The sequence below is a fragment of the Zingiber officinale genome, chromosome 11A (assembly GCF_018446385.1).
Source record: "Zingiber officinale cultivar Zhangliang chromosome 11A, Zo_v1.1, whole genome shotgun sequence".
In the NCBI taxonomy this organism is placed as follows: Eukaryota; Viridiplantae; Streptophyta; class Magnoliopsida; order Zingiberales; family Zingiberaceae; genus Zingiber; species Zingiber officinale.
The window spans coordinates 89,418,161-89,434,513 of record NC_056006.1 but is presented as its reverse complement, the minus strand read 5'-3'; positions in this window follow the sequence as shown (position 1 = coordinate 89,434,513).

Here is a 16,353-nt window from a genome sequence, read left to right as displayed (position 1 = left end):
ATTTTAATTTGTTGGTGGTGGGCGCAAATTCATCCACCGATCAAAGTATCATCAGCGTCGCATCCTAAGATTTTATAAATTTTTGTGGATCAATATTATAGGCTGTCACACGCACCTAATGCTTTCCGAAATCAACAAGTATTTGTAACTTGATCCTCTTTCTTACCTTATTAACATCCTAAAACGCATTTGATTTCTTTAAATAAATGCTTATGAATATTATTTTACTTGGTTTACAAGGATAATGATGACTAATCTCCTCACCAAACCCTTTGGCCTCATGATTCAGCCTTCTCTACCATTCGAAGGAGAAAGTTCAAATTGACCTTCCTCCTTTTTTATTTAATGACGAAAAAATATATATGTAATTCCTTGACGTGTCACATTCATGACATATATATAAATCATATTTTAGTGAGTAAATTACAATTGAAATTCGGATGTATTAATCAACTAATCATGCCATCGTCACACTGACTCAAGCAAGGAAGAAGTAATTATTATGAAATTTATTCATTTCCTTTTCTTTTTTTAAATAAATAAAGTACTAACCATGGTATTATATTATTTCAGGATAGTCGTTCAACTTAACTCGTATTTCTCGTAATTAATTTGTTACTCATGAACTATATCAGACTTTTCAATCATTTAAAGAGGTTAAATAATAATAAGTCTGATAATTAATCTTACATTCACTCGTGATTTGTTACTGTATTTTTTTTTCAAAAGAAAACAAAAAACGTTATTCAATCTTCCATTCAAGTAAGCAGTGTGTGGTATGCTCTATAAGATTCCCATGTTTGTAATCAAGATGTTACACTTATCCATAAATGCCGATGGTGCCAAATTTTAATGCAAATTGTCGATTATGGGCAACAAATCCTCGCAACGATCCATTTGAAATGGACACGATGGCCACACTCAATGCGCATTTTAAAGTCGATAAAATTTAGGATCACATCACAATTACACACTCAGTACGATAATATCTCCATTAATTTGCCAGGATCTAAACCTTCAGATGCAAATTTTAAATATATTTTGGCAATAGACAAACAAGTGTTGATTATTGGCGTTGTTGAAGCGTACAAATTTTCTCTTCTTTTAGCACAACAGCTACTGCACCTAACAGTGAGCACAATCATTGGGCGACTTATAGCCACATGTCACCTGCAACTTAACCCATCCAAATTTTTTAATGCACAATTCTTACCCAGTCACTTTGGAACGTGGCGTGGAAGGAAGAATATTCACATCTTTTAATGCCCTTTATTTTATTTTTGTTCCATGTACTGTTGCTAGCTAGTGACAATTAGCATCGCCCAACATCCTCTTTAGTTAGTCACTTTCTTCCCAGAGTCCCTTCAGTTCGCTCGCCAACGTTACAATATTTGCCTGCTCGATCGTTTCGGCCCCAATCGATCTACCTCCAGTTCGATGGCTTGTCAAAATCAACCGAAACAAAACTCCTCAAAACTTGGCTCAGTAGATCAGACGGTCCAGCTCTTGAAAATCATTGCTTTTTCAACGTGTCGAGGAATATATAAAGGCAAGCGAATGGGAGGACTTTTTTGTTTTGTTTTGTTTTATTTATTTTTTTTATATAAAAAAATATTGAATAGCGTAAATAAAAGACGGAGGTGCAATTATTAAAGCTGATGGGCAATTCCGATATCGATGCGCGGCCGACGTGGACCACTCACTGGACTCCGCCGACAGCCCCGGCCCCGCGTCCACGTGCCGCCCCGTGGTCCGGCCGTGGTCCTCCCACCCGGCGCCACCACCACACTGGGTGACTCGCCGGTGGCCGCCACCGCTTGACTCTTTTTTTGGCAGCTGTGCTGCTCCGGCGGCATTAGGACATCGATCGGGCCCGCCGTGTTGTCGCGTTCCGTTCCAGTAGTTAACTTTGGCCCCGTTTAACTCCGCTGATCGAGATGCTCATGGTGTTGTCCGATTCCGGCGTGTTATCTTCTTCCCGTGCTGTCCCTTTTTAACTTGTCCTCTCCGCAATTGGAATATATATATATATATAATTATGTTACGTTGAACTCATACGCTGGCTCACCGACCGTAATTTGCATGGCACGAGCGACAGCAACGGATACCTGTTAACAGGGGAAGGGAAGGATATGATCGATCAGCTAGCCGTGCCCATGAACACGGCATTCACTCTGTCGCCGTCACGTAGTTTTCTTCTTTTCACCACTGATCGAGGGGTGAGCGATCGACGAGAGTGGGCATTGGGTTTAATGCGGTAGATGAAAGATAAAGGCAGGCAGGCAGCTGCAGGGACCAAATGAATGCTCAGGTGATGGGGATGGCTACGTGGATATATGATCAGTTAGTGGATCCCACCGGGTGGGGACGTGGGTGGAGGAGGATCCACTGCGGTGGTCCGGCGACGACCCCACGGCGGCGAGGAGGACAGCGACGTCGGCCACGGTCGGGATACGAGCTCTCTGACAGGAATTCGACTGACTGTCAAATCGACGGCTGCTGCGGCCAATCCGGTGATCGTAAAAGGATGAGGGTGCAGTGCAAGTTGCAAATATGATTGGCCGGATGGTGGCACGCAGAGATTGAACTTTATAGCTTTAAAGGGTTGGGACCGAGATTGTCGCAGCTGTGAATTGAAAGAGAATCTGTTTTAGTTACTACAGTGGATAGCGTGGACATTTGCATCGTTAGATCAGTAGACTAGTGTGGGGTTGTTCGAGGAAAACAACTAACATAACGTCTTAATTTCCTTGGAATTATTGGGGAGGCAAAATGGCAAATCGTCTGAGACTTTTTGCAGCCTTGTATAGATATATAGTTTATATATGACCAAATGGATTTCAGATCCGTGTGATCTATTATATTATATTATATTATTAATCATCAGTAGACTAGTAAACTGAGACATTATATATATTTGTTTATCAAGAAAGACATAGGATAGAATTGGGTTGGCTGTTTGATTTTGAAGGAGTCCATCGACGTCCCATTCCCAACCCAAACCCAACAGCATATGACCAACTGTCGGCTCGGATGGTGCTCGCTTAAACTGAGACATTATATTAAAAAAGAGCGATTATGTTTTATTAGGATAATGATGGTTTTATTAAAAAAAACATTTCACTTATAAATAATAAGTAATATTTAGCAATCAATTAGGACATACATTTTTTAATGATTAAAAACTTTTATTTATGTTCAAAAAATAACTGCTAGAGGGATATACGATTCGATAATTTATCAAAACTTTAAAATGAGAAATTAATATAATTAAAAATGATCGACTGTATGTTTTCATAATTTTTACGAATATAGGCAGTAATTTTAAGAGGGTTTTAATTTTTTTTTTTTTTTTACAATAATGCTCGGAGCCCATTATCTGCTGTATCCGGCCTGACCGCATTTCAATTGGTAGCCCATGTCGGATTCGAAGAGAAGATTCATTTGGTAAGGCTTTAACCGACGAACACTGACACAAATCAAAATTCTTTAATATACATTTACTAATTCTAGATTCTTATAATATTCTCATCTTAGAAAGACATGATGATGAGGTTCAAGTTAGCCTTGAACATGTTTGCATTATAACGGTTGCACTGGTTGGGTTTTGTCTATGGACATAAATATGAAATAGTTGATATTAGCATTTCCAAAATTTAATAGATCCATCATGTCCAACCTCGAAACAAAAAAGCCTAGACTCTCTCTCTCTATATATATAATTTTGAAAATGTTAACATTAACTATTTCATATCTACGGATGAACTGCGGACTTCATCCGCTATAATAGTAATTTTTTGTTTATATATATATTTTTAGCTTAGAAGTTAAGTTAAATATAAATTTTAATTTTAGAATTTAGGGGTTGAATTATAATATTTAAGTTAAAAAAAATAAAATTTAAAAATTTAAATGCTCACAATATATATTTTGATTTTTTGTTCTTTTAATTTTCCATTATGTCAATAAAATTTTACTTTTAGAATTTAGATTGAATTTTATATTAAATAAAAAAAATCAAATTGATTTTTTTTTCAAATTTTATTGGGTGTGCAGTATAAGGTCCTTAGGACAACAAAATCCTCTCTCTATATATATAGGCTCTTGATAGCCTAGGCAACCACCATGGGTTTTCTCTCACATGGGAGGGACCTTCGATCATTTGAGGCGCCTCCGTATGTGAGAGACGCTAATCGTGGACGATCACTATGAATACCTAGGCTATATTCAGTATACACTCCTGGGTGACTCACATGTTCGAGAGTCCGAACATGTGAGGGTCGCCCAAGAGTGTGCATCGAACGGGTGTACCGGCTAAATTCCCTTTATATATATACTATTTTATTAATAGTTTAGGCCTTTTACTAACTAATTTTGGTGAACTCAAAGATTAAATTACGTTAATTTTCTTTTTTTATACATTGAAAATAAATTTAAGACTTATTAGTAATTAATTTTGGTGAACTCCAAGATAAAATTATACTTTTTTATATAAAAAATATGCAAGTTTTCTTTAGTCCGCACCTTAGAATTGACAATACTATGAGGGGAGAAGTTTCTATAAATACTTTAGGCCGACGACATTAGAAAGAAAACTTTTCTTGGCCTTTTGGCCCAGATCTGTTGTTCTTATCAATTTAATATCTTATATAAAAAATTAAATTAATTTATATATATTTATATATTATATTACACATGCAATGCATATATGTAATGATTTTTATATTATAAACATATTCTTTAATTAAATAAATAGATCAGTACAAATTTAAAATTAAATTCTTAACTTAATGCTGCAAGTTATTGAGTCCAGATCCTCTGATCCGTAATTTCTTGTTCTTTCCTGATCCCTTCCACAATTTACATATCGGATTATGGTCGGAATCCGATCAAAATTGGGTAGGATCTCCCCTGGGTTCACTTTCCTACCTAGATTATAGTTTTGGGTCGATCCAGGTGGCTAGAGGCCGCCGGCCGCCGACGATGGACAGACTATATGATGCCGAGCAAGGGGTGGCCCACCCACCGTCGGCGACCTCCAGCCGCTTGGTTCAACCCAAAATTCTAACCTAGGTGGGAAGGTGAACCCGGGGGAATCAATAATTTCATGTGATATATTTCCTAAACACCTATGCCACAATATAGAAAAATTCTCGTCAATCAATTTACATTTCGTACCTATTCTATGCATTAATATGTTATCAACCGTAGAAGTAAAGGTGTTCAATTTATAAAGTTTATCAACTAAGGAATCATTATCACCCAATACTGAATTAAAAAAATACTGAAAATTCTATTTCTAAATGAATAAAAATAACCTGATTTGACTAAAAAAGAAATTAAAATTAAATTTTATTGAAAAGATTGTACAATAAATATATTTTCTAAATCGTTCCTAAACAAAGCATAAAAATACACTCGACTTTAGTCTTCTTTCCATTCCTCAACATTATCTAAATAAAGCCTAAAAATACCAATTGATTCGATTATAGCCTTCTTTCCTAGAAAGGTTAATGTCACATGAAATTATTGATTCCCTTTACATGCTTAAAATTAAATTTCGTTGAAAAGATTGTACAATAAATATATTTTCTAAATCCAGATGGTTCCTAAACAAAGCATAAAAATACCAATCGACTCGACTTTAGTCTTCTTTCCATTCCTCGACATTACCTAAATAAAGCCTAAAAATACCAATTGATTTGATTATAGCCTTCTTTCCTAGAAAGGTTAATGTCACATGAAATTATTGATTCCCTTGACATACCTGACTTTGATATCTACATAGAGTGTGTTAAGAAGAAGACTACTAACAAAAAAACCAGGAGGTTAGCCGTTGTAGTGACGTTTTGGAACTAATGCATATAGATATTTGTGAATCACTTCCTAAGGCATTTTGGAATCAACACATATATTTTATTAGATTTGATCCCGTCTGGAAGCTGAGTCAAATAAACCGCTGAGTGATATTGATGGAATGCTACCTGAGTTGCCATGACCTAGAGGAGGAGGGTATGATGAGTTGTCTTCTAAGTTGACCAAGTCGTTAGAAGGTCTCTTGTCAACGCTACTTACAGACAACGATTGAGTTGCTCCAGTCTCTAATATCCCGATGCTCGAGGCATGCCCCAAAAATATATAAGCAGCCTAATAAATAGTAGAATATTGAAGTGCATAGAGAAGAAGCATGAAAAACATATCCTAACCCAAGGGGTATCCTCTAGTAGACCGGTGAGCTAGCAGTGACGCTGAGCGAGTCATCGTGACTCGAAAGAGTAGACGAATGTGGGCTGGATGAAGAGCTAGATCTAACGACGCTGAGCCAGACATAGCATGGATCCGGAAGGTGGCATGCAGGTTGGGATATGACAACGACGCACAAGTTAGGGTATGACAACGGCGCGCAATCCGGAATACAACAGTGACAAGTAGGCTGGAATAGTGTGAAGGCTGGAAATAGTAAACTACAGGGAGCCAAATCGGCTACTGAATACTGTAGAACGATAGCAAACGACTGTGGTACGAAGGCGACGACCCCGGAGTCCAAAGGCGACACCCCTTGGCACTGGAGAGAGCCAAGAGTGGCCAGCATTGACCACTGGAGGAGGTGACCGGTTGTGGTGAGAAGGCGAGGGCCATGGAGTGCGACAACATCGCTCTCGGTGCTGGATTATATCATAGGGGGCCAACGGCTTGCCGACGAAGGCATCGGCGTTGAGGTGGCATGGCTAGCTATGGCTCGAAGGCGAGGGATAGGGTGTATGACGGGCTGCGGGAGAGAGAGAGAGAGAGCACTGAAAATGAGGCCGGCGGTCGACGACGTCAGCGGGAGGGAGAGCCAACGTTGGCAGCAGCATATAGAGGAGCTTAAGCGACGACCGTGAGAGGCGATGCCTAGTGACAACGTGCGTGGCTACGGCTTGGCCCGTAGCGACAGTTGCAAGGCAGTGATGGAGGAGGTGCCTTTGAGTGTCGAGAGAGAGAGAGAGAGAGAGAGAGAGGAGAGGGGGGGGGGTCAGCGTGCTCGCGTGAGGGTGACACCCTCGTGCGTGAGAGGATTGTCGACATTGGATGAGGTCGGCATCGGAGGTTGCGAAGGTGGTGTCCCCTTGCGCCCTCCTAATGGCGGTGGCCAAAATGAAGAAGAAGCCCCCTCTTCGAACAATTTCTCCTCTTCCCTATTAAAGTCCTAAATAGTAGAATGAACAAAATGCTCTCACCCTTCTCTCTAATTACCCTGGGGCTGCTAAGATACATCTACATCACAAGCCTCCCCTTTAAGTCTAGTCGAAAGAGGCGTGAGTCCAACTTACTGTTGGGATATGTTCGATGCGGGTGCGTGCTAAAACACGTTTCGTAAATATGCGCGGTGAAAAATAAAAATAATAATAATTCCTAATTATTACATCACACGCACCACACGCATACAAGGATACAACATGTCAAATATAATAACATAATTAAAATTTTACGGAAAGTAAATTTACGCTAAGTATACCTGACAGATGATACGTAGAAGATTCCATCGGATGATCCGGAGTGGGACAAAGATCAACCAAGCGACGCACGAGCCTTGTCTCTACTTGTATTCACACTGAGTTATCTTCGAGACAACTTCAATAAGTCTAAGTCGTGTCTCCACTTCGATACTAGTCAAAGTAGGAGACGGTTCGATTCAAGAGAGGGATCACGACCCGATTTGTACCCGATAACAATTGCAACCAAACGGTACAAATCAACCGGCGATAACAACCATTGTTACCGCTGTTCGGAGCGATCAACCTCGCTGCCGGCGAGCGGCAACAGGTCCGGTGATGGCAGATTCTGGCAACAATCTTAATTTGCTGGCTGGAACAGGGACTTTGGGCGGCGGGAGCACAAGGAACTCACAGCTCCTTGGTTGATCGGCGTCAGTAACTCCCACGGGACAGCAGGGACGGCGCTCGGGGCAGTAGCTGCGGCAGAGGGCAGCGACTCCAGCCGGCATAGGACAACAGCTCCAGCGTTTTCTTTCTCCGGCAAGTAAGTTGCTGGCCGGAGAAAAGGTGCTTTGGGCTGTGCTTGGGCGGCACTTAAAGGAGAAGCGGCGGTGAGCTCCTCTTCCTCGTCGGCGTCGGCGGCAAAGGTATAAGGAAAAACGTTTTTTTTAATTCCCTTTTTCCTTTGTGTCGGCAGAAACGAAGGAGGAAGAGGGGAAAACGAAGAGAGAGAGAGAAGCACCTTGGTTTAATGATCTCGATTAATCTCTTATATAGATATATCTCAAAAAAAATATATATATATATATAAGAGATTAATCGAGATCATTAAACCAACTAACCAAGGTGCTTCTCTCTCTTTTTATATATATATATATATATATATATATATATATAAATAAAAGCTCTTATTGAATTTGATCCAATCCAAGCTCGTATCTTTTAACCACAATCTAAATCAATAGCCTTAATGTTAGGACCGATGATCGCGGCTAGAGGGGGGGTGTGAATAGCCGACCCCAAATCGTTCGTTTCTTTCTACAAATCAAGTTAGCGCAGCGGAAATAAATAATAGAAACGACACCGGAGAATAGCAAACCTCAAACTCGTCGATGTAACGAGGTTCGGAGATAAACTCCTACTCCTCGGCGTGTCCGTAAGGTGGACGAGCCCTATTAATCCGTCGGTGGATGAGTCCCCGGAGAACCGGCTAATAAATACTCCTTGTGGGTGGAGAAACCTCGCCACAATCTCTTTGCAACAGCAATAAGGAGTACAACAGTAGAGAAAGCAAACAAGAACAATCGAAATGTAAAACCCTTTGCTTGCCTTCTTGTTGCCGACTGGAATCCTGATGAAGCAGCAACTTCTCGGATCCAAGCTCAGCTAGAAAACCAGCAGGAAGCTCACCCGAAGCTTCGGCAGCGAGAGCTCAGCAGGAAGAAGAAGAAGGGAGAGCAGAAAAACAGTGCTGTAGAAGCCCTTGATCTCCTTTTATAACCTGCGAAGAAGACACAGAAGAAACTAGCCGTTGCGTAGCAACGGCTAGGATGTGGACCGATCAGGCTTCATCCTGATCGGTCCACAAGGGTCCTGATCGGTCACAAGACCGATCAGGCCCTTCCCTGATCGGTCATGGAGACCGCTCAAGTCCTTCCCTGATCGGTCCCATGACCGATCAGGATCTTTCCCTCCAGAAGGTGATCTCCTTCTGATCATCTCCTGATCGGTCTGCAGACCGATCAGGAATTTCACCGTATGCTACTGATCGATCACTGATCGGTCTACTGAACGATCAGATAAGCAACAGAATACTTCTGTTTGGTTACTGATCGGTCACCAGACCGATCAGATAACCCAGCGTATCACTGGATCGGTTACCAGACCGATCCAGGTTTAGAGCTCCCAGCCCTAAACCCTACTTGGTCCTGAGAACGAGCTACCGAGCCCTCTCCGACTTCGTCCGGTCCAGAGAACGAGCTACCGAGCCCTCTCCGACCACAGTCCGGAGAACGAGCTACCGAGCCCTCTCTGACTTCGTCCGGTCCAGAGAACGAGCTACCGAGCCCTCTCCGACTTCGTCCGGTCCAGAGAACGAGCTACCGAGCCCTCTTTGACCACAGTCCGGAGAACGAGCTACCGAGCCCTCTCCGACTTTCCGTGCCAAGTCTCCATCTTGGTCTTCTCGTGCCAAGTCTCCATACTTGGACTTTTCCCGTGCCAAGCTCCCTGCTTGGACTTTTCACCAGATGTCTGGTCAACCTTGACCCATTTGGATTTCCCTTGCCTGGCTTCACTCACCAGGACTTCTAAACTGCCTAGCTTCACTCACTAGGTCTTTTACCTGGCTTTACTCACCAGGGTTTCCTGGCTTCACTCACCAGGACTTTCTCCAACTGCCTGGCTTCACTCACCAGGACTTTCACTTTCACCTAGCTTCACTCACTAGGATTTTCACCTGGCTTCACTCACCAGGACTTTCCGAACTGCCTGGCTTCACTCACCAGGACTTCTCAGTCCAGTATCCGGTCAACCTTGACCTACTTGACTCTTCTTCATCCAACCTGATCAGACCCTGATCAGTATCTCTCTGCATGGACAACTGCACCTGCATTGTCCATGTCTACATGTCTTTCTGTATTGTCAAACATCGAAACCATGACCAAGGTTTACGCTTGGTCAACTAGGTCAACCTTGACCTACTGGAAATTGCACCAACAATCTCCCCCTTTTTGATGTTTGACAATACCTTTAAGTTAGGCTAATCCAATAGCCTCAACTTTCTTCATGCCACTAGGTAATGAAACATAAGTTACAACCTTACATTCTCCTTCTAAGAAGGCAACCTCCTTCTTAGATAATGAAGGCCTAACTTAAACCCTTCATTCTCACACATCAACAAACTCTCCCCCTGAAGAGTAAGTTATTGTTGTTCACAACTTCACTCGTCGTGATTAACAAACTCTCTCACTAACTCCAATGTTCGTCCTTGAACATTCTCTAGACATTCTTCTCCTTTTTGACACACATCAAAAGGAGTGAATCAAGGTCAAGAGTTTCTCCCTAATGAAAGTCACATACCTTTCATTGAAACCCTTAATTTCCCCCTTGATACTAAATTCAACAATCAACTTAGTGATAATCCCATATCACTCATCCTCAAAAATTTCGACGAGTAAAAACTCCCCCTAAAAGTCAACTCCTCCTTGACTAATAGGTAAAACTCCCCCTAAAGGTCAACTCCTCCTTGACCATTGCACCAACAATGTCTTGGAGAGTTTCAACCCTTTAGAACTCTAAAACACCACTTCCATAGCTGCAATTTCAGACAAACAGTCGAAATTCAGCAGGTTGGCACGCCCTGATCGGTCACAGTGACCGATCCAGGCTCCCCTGGACTGATCAGAAACCCTTCTGATCGGTCCACAAACCTGATAAAGGTCTGATAAGTTCTGATTTCTCTCCACGAAATTCAGAAACCTCTAGAAAATTACAGAAAATTTCCAAAAATTGTGAAATTTTGAGGATACATTCCTCATAACATATACTATCAAGGAAAAATAGTTTTCTATGAAAATAACTTCCCTTTTCAAATCTTGATACAAAGTTCAAAAGTCTTTGAAATAGCTCAAAGTTAACTCATTTTGTATCACTTTGCTCAATGATGAATGCTATCACTAGAAAAGCTTCATCAAGGTTTTTCAAATCAATTTTGAAATGATTTTAAACCATTTAATTTAGGACCACAATCTTTGGGCTAAATGTACATGACTTGTACATAAGCTTTCCCTATGATCCCCAATTTTGAATTAGGCTCATCTAGGTACAAGAACTATGCACCCTGTTCCTAACTCATCATCCTAATATCTCACACACATCTAAGGTGTATCAAACACATCCAAGTCAATTTTGATGTGAGATATGAGTTTAGGTTATCTTAGGCTAAGGTATCATGCATTTTCTAAACATCAATTTGATCTCCATATCAAATTATGTTTTTATCCTTAAATCAATTTAATTGATTATACATGCAAGAGATGATGACATGACATAAACTAGTATCATAAATGAAAACATGTGCCAATGTCATGATGTCATGGCATAAAGTGTGAAACTTAACTAGATCATGACATATAAATAACTTAAGCATTATCATGACATTTCAAATGATACTAAACTAAATATGATGTCATGACATGGCATATGACAAACAATATATGACAAATAACATGTAAAGGTATAGGAAATACCTAATTCTAGCCTTAGTTGCCATTTTTGACAGTTTTGATCATTTTGCCATAGGTTCTATATTCCTAAGAGTAATAGACCTAAAATCATATACCAAAGATTTTTAGATCACTATGTGCTAATTGACTCTAGAGAACTCCTCAAATGTGATTGACACATCCTAATCACCTTAGGAATAGCTTTCCATTTCATTTTCAAGGCTTGATTACACCTTGAAAATTCCTAAAGTGCCACCTTTTGCCATGATTAGGTTAACTACCTATTCAAGTAAGGTTGGCACACCCTAACTCATCTAGTGTGATGAAAACACGCTACTAGGAACCCAATACCTATTGGAGCTCATTGGGTTCACTAAGTATTCACTAGGGATGACTTCCCTAGCAACCCTTCTAATGACCCTCCTAGGCTTTAAAGCCTTGGTCATTTGGGACTCATCAAGATCAACTCTAGGGGTGACCCCCCTTGTGACCTTGGTGATGGTCTTTCTAGCCCTAGGTCTTGTTCCATAATCGAATGGAACATTGTGATAAGTGGGCTTGACCACTTGGGACTTAGGTTTGTGACCCAAACCTTTCATGTCCTTGGACTTGGGTTTTTGACCCTTAGACCCTAGAGTTGACTTCTCTAAATTTTTAAGGGTCTTTTCTAAAGTGTCAAGTCTTGACCTCAAGACTTGATTCTCCTTTTCTAATACCTCAAGTTTTAATTTGTCATTGTTCTTTGAGGTACTCCTAGGCATATGTCTAGTAGTTTTGGGATTCCTATCTAGGTTTCCCTTAACCTTGGATGAGTTGATCCTAGGGTTGGCTTTCCTAGTGTTATCCTTATCTAAGTTAACATGTTTGGCTCCTAAGCTCATGTATTGATTCCTATAATTAACATGCTTATCATTCTTGACAATAGCAATAAGGCTACTAGCATGCATCCTACTAGAATTGCAAGAATGTGCCTTAGAGATTACCTTAGGGTTTGCCTTAGCTCCCCCTATCGATGTGCTCGTCTTCTTGTCCTTGTGAGGTTGCCTCCCCCTCGGACATTGACTCCTATAGTGTCCCCTTCGCTTGCATTGGAAGCACACCACGTGCTCCTTGCCCTTGCGTGTAGGGACTCCGGCTTCCTTGACCTTTGGCGCCGGTGGAGTCTTTCTAACCCTCTTTGGACAATTACTCTTGTAATGCCCAAATTCCCTACACTCAAAGCACATTATGTGTAATTTGCTAGATACTAAATGGCTTGAGTTACCTAGAGTTGAGGATGGATGAACGCTCTCTCCTTCATCCCTTCCGGAGGTAGAAGCTTCTTCTTCTTGCTCCGAACTTGAAGAAGAACTCTCCTCTTCTTCTTCTTTAGATGTTGAGTGGCCCTCAACTTCTAAATCCATTCCTCCATGAAGTGAGCTACATGACTCACTTGACTCCTCTTCATGACTTGAAGTGGAGTTCTCCTCATGGAACTTTGCCAAGTTGTTCCACAACTCCTTGGCATCGTTATATCCACCTATCCTACACAAAACATCATTAGGTAAAGAAAATTCAAAAATTTTCAATACCTCATCGTTGACTAGGGATTGGTGGACTTGTTCCTTGGTCCACTCCTTCTTCTCTAGGGTTTCTCCTTTCTTGTCCATCGGAGGCTTGAAACCTAATTGAACACAACTCCAATTTTCAAGGTTAGTCATAAGAAAGTACTTCATTCTTACCTTCCAAAACGCGAAGTCGTCGCGATCGTAGAAGGGTGGAATCGTGACATCTTCTCCGAATATATCCATTCTCTAGCTCGTGCTCCCCCGGGTGTTGATCCAACGAAGAGCGACCTCGCTCTGATACCACTTGTTAGGACCGATGATCGCGGCTAGAGAGGGGGGTGTGAATAGCCGACCCCAAATCGTTCGTTTCTTTCTACAAATCAGGTTAGCGCAGCGGAAATAAACAATAGAAACGACAACGGAGAATAGCAAACCTCAAACTCGTCGATGTAACGAGGTTCGGAGATAAACTCCTACTCCTCGGCGTGTCCGTAAGGTGGACGAGCCCTATCAATCCGTCGGTGGATGAGTCCCCGGAGAACCGACTAATAAATACTCCTTGTGGGTGGAGAAACCTCGCCACAATCTCTTTGCAACAGCAATAAGGAGTACAACAGTAGAGAAAGCAAACAAGAACAATCGAAATGTAAAACCCTTTACTTGCCTTCTCGTTGCCGACTGGAATCCTGATGAAGCAGCAACTTCTCGGATCCAAGCTCAGCTAGAAAACCAGCAGGAAGCTCACCCGAAGCTTCGGCAGCGAGAGCTCAGCAGAACTCAGCAGGAAGAAGAAGAAGGGAGAGCAGAAAAACAGTGCTGTAGAAGCCCTTGATCTCCTTTTATAACCTGCGAAGAAGACATAGAAGAAACTAGCCGTTACTACGCAACGGCTAGGATGTGGACCGATCAAGCTTCATCCTGATCGGTCCACAAGGGTCCTGATCGGTCACAAGACCGATCAGGCCCCTCCCTGATCAGTCATGGAGACCGATCAGGTCCTTCCCTGATCGGTCCCATGACCGATCAGGACCTTTCCCTCCCGAAGGTGATCCCCTTCTGATCGTCTCCTGATCGGTCTGCAGACCGATCAGTAACTTCACCGTATGCTCCTGATCGATCACTGATCGGTCTACTGAACGATCAGATAAGCAACAGAATACTTCTGTTTGGTTACTGATCGGTCACCAGACCTATCAGATAACCCAGCGTATCACTGGATCGGTTACCAGACCGATCCAGGTTTAGAGCTCCCAGCCCTAAACCCTACTTGGTCCTGAGAACGAGCTACCGAGCCCTCTCCAACTTCGTCCGGTCCAGAGAACGAGCTACCGAGCCCTCTCCTACCACAGTCCGGAGAACGAGCTATCAAGCCCTCTCTGACTTCGTCCGGTCCAGAGAACGAGATACCGAGCCCTCTCCGACTTCGTCCGGTCCAGAGAACGAGCTACCGAGCCCTCTCTGACCACAGTCCGGAGAACGAGCTACCGAGCCCTCTCCGACTTTTCGTGCCAAGTCTCCATCTTGGTTTTCTCCGTGCCAAGTCTCCATACTTGGACTTTTCCCGTGCCAAGCTCCCTGCTTGGACTTTTCACCAGATGTCCGGTCAACCTAGACCCATTTGGATTTCCCTTGCCTGGCTTCACTCACCAGGACTTCTAAACTGCCTAGCTTCACTCACTATGTCTTTTACCTGACTTTACTCACCAGGGTTTCCTGGCTTCACTCACCAGGACTTTCTCCAACTGCCTGGCTTCACTCACCAGGACTTTCACTTTCACCTAGCTTCACTCACTAGGATTTTCACCTGGCTTCACTCACCAGGATTTCCCGACTGCCTGGCTTCACTCACCAGGACTTTCCGAACTGCCTGGCTTCACTCACCAGGACTTCTCAGTTAAGTATCCGGTCAACCTTGACCTACTTGACTCTTCTTCATCCAACCTGATCAGACCCTGATCAGTATCTCTCCGCATGGACAACTGCACCTACATTGTCCATGTCTACATGTCTTTCTGTATTGTCAAATATCGAAACCATGACCAAGGTTTACGCTTGGTCAACTAGGTCAACCTTGACCTACTGGAAATTGCACCAACACTTAAGTCCAAACTATCTTAGTTCAAACCAAAAGTCCTTTTTAATTAAACCAAACCAATTTAGTTAATAATTAAATCAAAAAAATTTAACTCGTCTTCAAAAGACTTGATTCATCCGCGCTTCCGTTATGTCAATCTGATTCCATATTTACCATTTGTCTGGTCCAACCGAACTTAATCTCTCTCGATCCGAGAATCTAATTCTCAAATTCGTTTTATGTCTATTAGATAAACTCGTAGTGCGTATAACCTTATAGGTTCCCGGTTATGTTGGTTGTCCATAATTAACCATTAATTATAGAACGATCATGATGACATCATGATCCCTAATTAATCGAAAAATCATAGGTTGATCTCGGAACCACTTCCAAACCCTTCGACAACTACAATAAATTGTGTCATGTTCCTTTCACTCGTTTTATATACACTTGGTTCAGGACATGGTCTATATGTCAGCCCCCATTAGGCTGACTATGCCACACCTAACCCAAGTAAAACTTTCTCGTTCTGCGGATTCAAATTACTCCGACATGTGTCTGAGAGTCTCGTGCTCTTAATATGTGATGCTTTGGCCAAAGACTTTGAGTAATAATTCTAACAGTGGTCATAGGGTATACGTCTCATCGTAAGAAGCGGTGAATCTTCTTTGGGCTATCCAAACACCTTCGAGTACTTCGACTTATATCGAATCATCCCGGGTCCACACCTCAATGAGATGCTTGCTTAAGATGTCAAAGTATAAGCCTCCATGACCAAGGTGACTTGTATACCTCAAGTCGAAGGAAACTTGCATTCGAGCTGCAGTAAGAACTTTACATATATATCTATATATATGTAGAAAACCATATGAAGTCTTACAGCAGGTCACTCCAATGAACTAGTTACCATAACTAGCATCCATGTTTAACTCTCGACATTCCAATGTTTCCAGCCTGTGAGAAAACAGCTGCTTGGTTAGACCAAAGAGTATAACCCATGCTAGTCTATCAGAATCGATGATGTCTGA